The 5629-nt window shown below is 34.3% G+C and overlaps 1 long non-coding RNA gene across 1 annotated transcript; it reads right to left on the bottom strand.

Moving 5' to 3' along the window:
* Positions 1–4097: 4097 nt before the first annotated feature.
* On the bottom strand, positions 4098–4486 carry LOC133331983 (uncharacterized). The gene is made up of 2 exons (XR_009754404.1): positions 4404–4486; positions 4098–4373 (listed from the first exon to the last, which is right to left on the bottom strand). It is a non-coding gene; the product is annotated as an uncharacterized LOC133331983 (long non-coding RNA).
* Positions 4487–5629: the final 1143 nt, after the last annotated feature.

The following is a 5629-nucleotide window of genomic DNA, read 5'->3' as shown; positions in this document are numbered from 1 at the left end:
AGAACATCGTAAGATGGATTATCGGCTTAACGACATAGAGTAACCTTTTATCATGTTGTTGTAGACAGAAATATTTTTTTGTCGCTGCCAATAGAAATAATTTCTTGTTCGCATTTCTTAAGAATTTAACATCCATGGAAATACAAGTCATTTTTTGTTGTTGTTGGTTTTATGTTAAAGAATCACAATAACCACTTTATTTTAATTTTTTTGTTTTGTAATGAGGAAAATTGTTCGGTGTCATCATTTAAATAAACCACCAGATGCCATTAACACCATCCCAAGAGAATCGCACAATTGTCTCGACCTAAATCATTAATCACAAAGTTTATCTCATAATTTCATTTTGAGGGCAATGGATTTCACACAAAACAAACAAACAAACGACAACAACAGCAACAACAAATTGAGTGTAATAAAAAATGGAAAAGGACTGTTAAAGCCAATTTAATATTTATTAAGGAAATACAAGTACTTTTCTCTTACAAATGTGAATTATATACTGTGCGTGTTTGAGCGTGGTGGTGGCCGTGGTTCAAGTGATTTAAGATGAAAATAAATAAACATAAAATCACTTAATCATAACATAAAACAGGGTAATCTCTTTGGAAGAATATATATATTATAACAAGTGAAATGGAGTTAAATTCGAACAGTCTGAACTTATATAACCATAGGTTACTTAAAATTTCCAGCTACAGCGAATAATTATGGGAAGTGAGTTTAAAGCTTTCGATGTACTAAATTATATCAATTTAAATTGTATCATACAAATTGTATCAATTTAAAGGCCAACAGCTCCTCAGGGGTATACTATCACGTGACTATGTTCTTCAGGAGTAGATATATACACCATAAAATAAAATGTTTGTAATTTTTCACACAAACGTCTGTCTCCATTTTACCCGATAAATATTGACCGATGGTCCTCAAAACTGTCATTTCATCCCTTGAATATTAGTTAATTAATATTAATTAATTAATTCAGTATCCTATGCCGAATTTCGTGCAAATCGAACGATATATAGGGACTTTGGTGCGCTATTTACCTAAAATTGGACGAAAATATATATAGGAGCTATATCTGGATCAGAACCGATTTTCACGAAATTTAACACACATCGTTCTAGACTTAATTAAGTACACTGTGCCAAATTTCGTGCAAATCGAATGGTATATAGGGTCTTTGGTGCACTATTTACTTAAAATGGGACGAAAATATATATGGGAGCTATATCTAAATCTGAACCGATTTGCACGAAAATTAACACACATCGTTCTAGACTTAATTAAGTATACTGTGTCAAATTTCGTGCAATTCGAAGGATATATAGGGTCTTTGGTGCACTATTTACTTAAAATCGGACGAAAATATACATGGGAGCTATACCTAAATCTGAACCGATTTGCACGAAATTTAACACACATCGTTTTAAACTTAATTCAGTACGATGTGCCAAATTTCGTGCAAATCCAAGGATATATAGGGACTTTGGTGCACCATTTACATAAAATCGGACGAAAATATATATGGGAGCTATATCTAAATCTAAACCGATTTTTCCCAATTTCAATAGGGTTCGTCCTTGGGCCAAATAGATGAGCTGTGTTAAATTTTTTTTCAATTAGGACCTGAAATTTGTTTACAATTTAACATGGGCAGACAGACGGACGGACATCCATAACTCGACTTAGAATGTGATTCTATGCATATTCTCAAAAGGAACCTTTTGACTATCTCGTTTCCTTTTGCCTGTTACAAACATATGCACAAAGACATAATACCCTGTACCACATCATTTAGTTGATCCAATTTCATGTCAAGGGGCATTTGTGGTGAAGGGTATTATATATTTGGCCCTGTCCGACTTTACTACTTTCATTACATTAGAGTACTACATTCTCAATTTTAATTTCATTTCACCAAATTTATGAAATTAATTTTAAACAATTTTACAAACCCGCCCTTACCGCTCAAAGTTATTGCATTGAAATCCATTTTTAACATTTTTACCGAATTACATTTAAATGGGTTACATAATTGTTGCAGATAACCACATTTTTATCCTTGAGAACAACAATAATAACCACACCAGCAACAGTCACAACAATAGAAGACAATGTTTTGTCAGCAACAACAATATAATTAGAATTGAAGACTTTTGTTAAATTTATTTTATTTATTCATTTACTATTCTTTTGCTGAATTGAATTGTTATGTTGGCACTATTGTTGTAGTTGTTGAAAATGTAAACTCTTCTGTGTTGAACCACTTAAAGCATTCTAATAAGAAAAAGGGGAGAAAAAACTCAAATCAAAAATTGCATCAGAAACAATGTGATGAGCAGTAGTTTATGAATGGCTTTGTTGATAATATTTTTTTCCATTACCGAGGTTACCATAGCTCCCTGCGTGTGTACACATAATGTACACAAACAAATGTATATATTAGCAAGCTTTGAAAGAATTATGAAAAAATTAAAAACACTGTGCAGCACTAAAATCTTGAACCAATCGAGACCCCCAAAATCTTGAAGCTTGTGATGGTGGAAGAAAATCCCTAGCTGGGTTTAGCATTATTAGCTAAGGTTTTTTTTAAATTAATTTTTAAAATTAGCACAATTTTCAAATAATACGTACGTATTATTGAGTCTATATCTCGTGAACTATTTGAAATATTGCTTTTCTCTCTTATGCAATATTTTTCCTCTTAATTAGATCTAAAAATTTTCTCTTGAGATAAAATCAATGAAACAACACCATCATACTGAAAATAGCACAACTGCAAAAAAATTAAAATTTCGACATACTTTTTCCATGCTTAATTTTTACTTCAATTTTGTACCTATTTATTGAAAAAAGCATAGCAATTTTTATTTCTATAAACATACAATTGGGAGTGAATTTCTTTGGTTCATCTTGATGAATTTGTGAGGCTATAACTATGTGAAGGAGTCAACCAATGAAATCGGGGTTTTAAGAAAAGTTGTTTGATTTGCTATTGGCTATCTTCTTGTCATATACTGTTTGGCCGAGTCAGTAGCAGTTTCTGAAAAAAGTGTGAAAAACATGGAAAAAGTATGTCTAAATTTTAATTTTTTGCAGTTGTGCTATTTTCAGTATGATGGTGTTGTTTTATTGGTTTTATCTCAAGAGAAAATTTTTAGATCTAATTAAGAGGAAAATATTGCTTAAGAGAGAAAAGCATATATTTCGAATAGTTCACGAGATATAGACTCAATAATAAGTACGTATTATTCAAAAATTGTGCTAAAATCCGCCCCAGTCGAATATTTTAAAAATGTATTTAAAAAAAAACCTTAGCTAATAATGCTAAACCCAGCTAGGGATTTTCTTCCACCATCACAAGCTTCAAGATTTTGGGGGTCTCGATTGGTTCAAGATTTTAAAGTTGAAAAATGTGTCACTGTGAAATTAAAATTGTGCAATACGTATGCTACAAATACCGGCTGAACTGAAAACTTGGAAATTTTCTTCAATGACATTAAACACGGAAGAGAGATATTTGGGGAGAAAGTTGAAAATCAGCATGACATCATTGTTATTTAGGCGGGGAGTAGTTGCAATTTTTTTACAATATAGCATGTATAGGCATGCATACATTGACTCAGAAATCGATTCTATACAGACTCGCAAAATGAACCGTGGTTCTATTTCCTTACTTTTTGCATGCTATAGCCATATGCACGAAGACATAATAACACAGTGTGGTGAAGGGAGCAATATACAGGGTGACATAAAAAACTGCAACAAAGTCAAACGCCATAATTTGTAGTTTTTTTAAATTTTAAGCAAAAAAGTCGGAAATAGCATCAAATTTTAGAATAAATTTAGATTTGTTCGAATTGGTCACCTTTTGCACGAATTATGGTATTCAAACGGCCAATGAAACCGTCACACGCTGCCCGAATGTTGCTCTGCGGTATTTTGTCCCATTCCCGGCGAAGCGCTTGCTTGAGGTGATCGACATTTTGGTATTTGTTAGTGCCAACCTTGCTTTCCAAAATAACCCAGACACAATAGTTCAATGGATTGGTATCCGGTGGACATTGTGCGCTGGAAATGAAGCGAACAACCTCATGTTCCAACCATTCTTGGGTGGCGCGTGCTGAGTGCGATGGTGCTGAGTCCTGTTGGATTGTCCAAGGTCAGCGGTCAAAATGTTTGCGTGCCCAAGGCTTTAATACAACCTCTAGAATATTTTCGCGATAATATTCGGCATTTGTTCTGATGACACGGTCGATTAATACGAGCGGAGAGCGACCATCAGCTGTTATGGCGGCCCACACCATCGCCATGGACGGCGAAGTTGCACATTTTCAGCTGACCTCTTTGGCAAGTAAACACGACCTCTTCAGCTGACCTCTTTGGCAAGTAAATACGATAATTTTGTTTGTTTACAAACTGCTGGACAACAAATATTTTCTCATCGGAGAAGACCAAATTCGGCAGTTCACCACTTTCGTCTTTGTGCATATTGGTTCCTTTTGAGAATATGCATAGAATCACTTTCCGTCTGTCCGTCCGTATGTAGATGTTAAATTGTAAACAGATCGCATTTATGATCCGATTTGGATGAAATTTGGCACGTCTCACTTATTTGGCCCAAGGACTAGCCCTATTGAAATTGGGAAAAATTGGTTCAGATTTAAATATAGCTCCCATATATATTTTCGTCCGATTTAATGTAAATTGTGTACCAAAGTTCCTATATATTTCTAGACTTGCAAATTTGGCATAGCGCACTCAATTAAGTCTAGAATGTTATGTGCTGAGTTTCATGGAAATCGGTTCAGATCCGGTCCAAAACATAATTGGGTATGTTGTTTATCTATCATAGATTACAATGATATGGCCTAATAGTAAGTGCTATATGGTTTACCAACAACAACTCCGATATCAATGACATGAACAACAATGTTGTTAGTTGGTTGCTGCACAATTTCAGTGGCTCAGATACTGTTGCTGCAAACCCACCCTAAACCGTATAAAGTAATCAACAGTAACGACATAAACAATGTCGTTTTCGTCTTTAGAGAGACAATATCATATCTCTATATAAAGAGACCAACACAAAATGGCTTTTAGTTATAACGTTGACTACTGCTACTGAAAATGTCACAGCGTTGGCCCATTATGTGTATGCTAGACAAACAAAAATACCTATACCCTGAGTGTTTTTTTGTGTAATTGTGTTTCCTGTTACAATTTCATTCTGACTGCATATTTCGTGCATTGTCAACAACGCTGTTGCTCCTGCTGGCTATGATTGTGGATACTAGTGCAATAATGTCTCCCTGGTGTAGAATCGAAATAGATTCGAAGAGTACAACTAACTGCTGGTGTCGCTGCACAATTCGTGTTTGTCAGATATAATGACATTCATTACTAACAATTTTATTGCTTTAATCTTTTCGAAACTGTTTCTGTTTTATTGTTCGTTTTGTTTTGCAGCGCCACAAACTGACCAAGGCACACAATGACGAAGGCGAATGTTCTTTTAATTAAAAATTGCTGCAGCAACATATTGCTGGGCGATGGGAATAAAATAGCAGAATTTTGCTAACCATAGAGGCTACAATGTTGCATTCATTGAAATTCATTGTTA

Source organism: Musca vetustissima, unplaced genomic scaffold, assembly GCF_032173495.1.
Source record: "Musca vetustissima isolate MV318-11 ecotype Yass unplaced genomic scaffold, APGP_CSIRO_Mvet_v1 utg144797, whole genome shotgun sequence".
Classification (NCBI taxonomy): Eukaryota; Metazoa; Arthropoda; class Insecta; order Diptera; family Muscidae; genus Musca; species Musca vetustissima.
The sequence above is the reverse complement of the archived record's forward strand: the minus strand, read 5'-3'. Positions and strand labels throughout refer to the sequence as shown.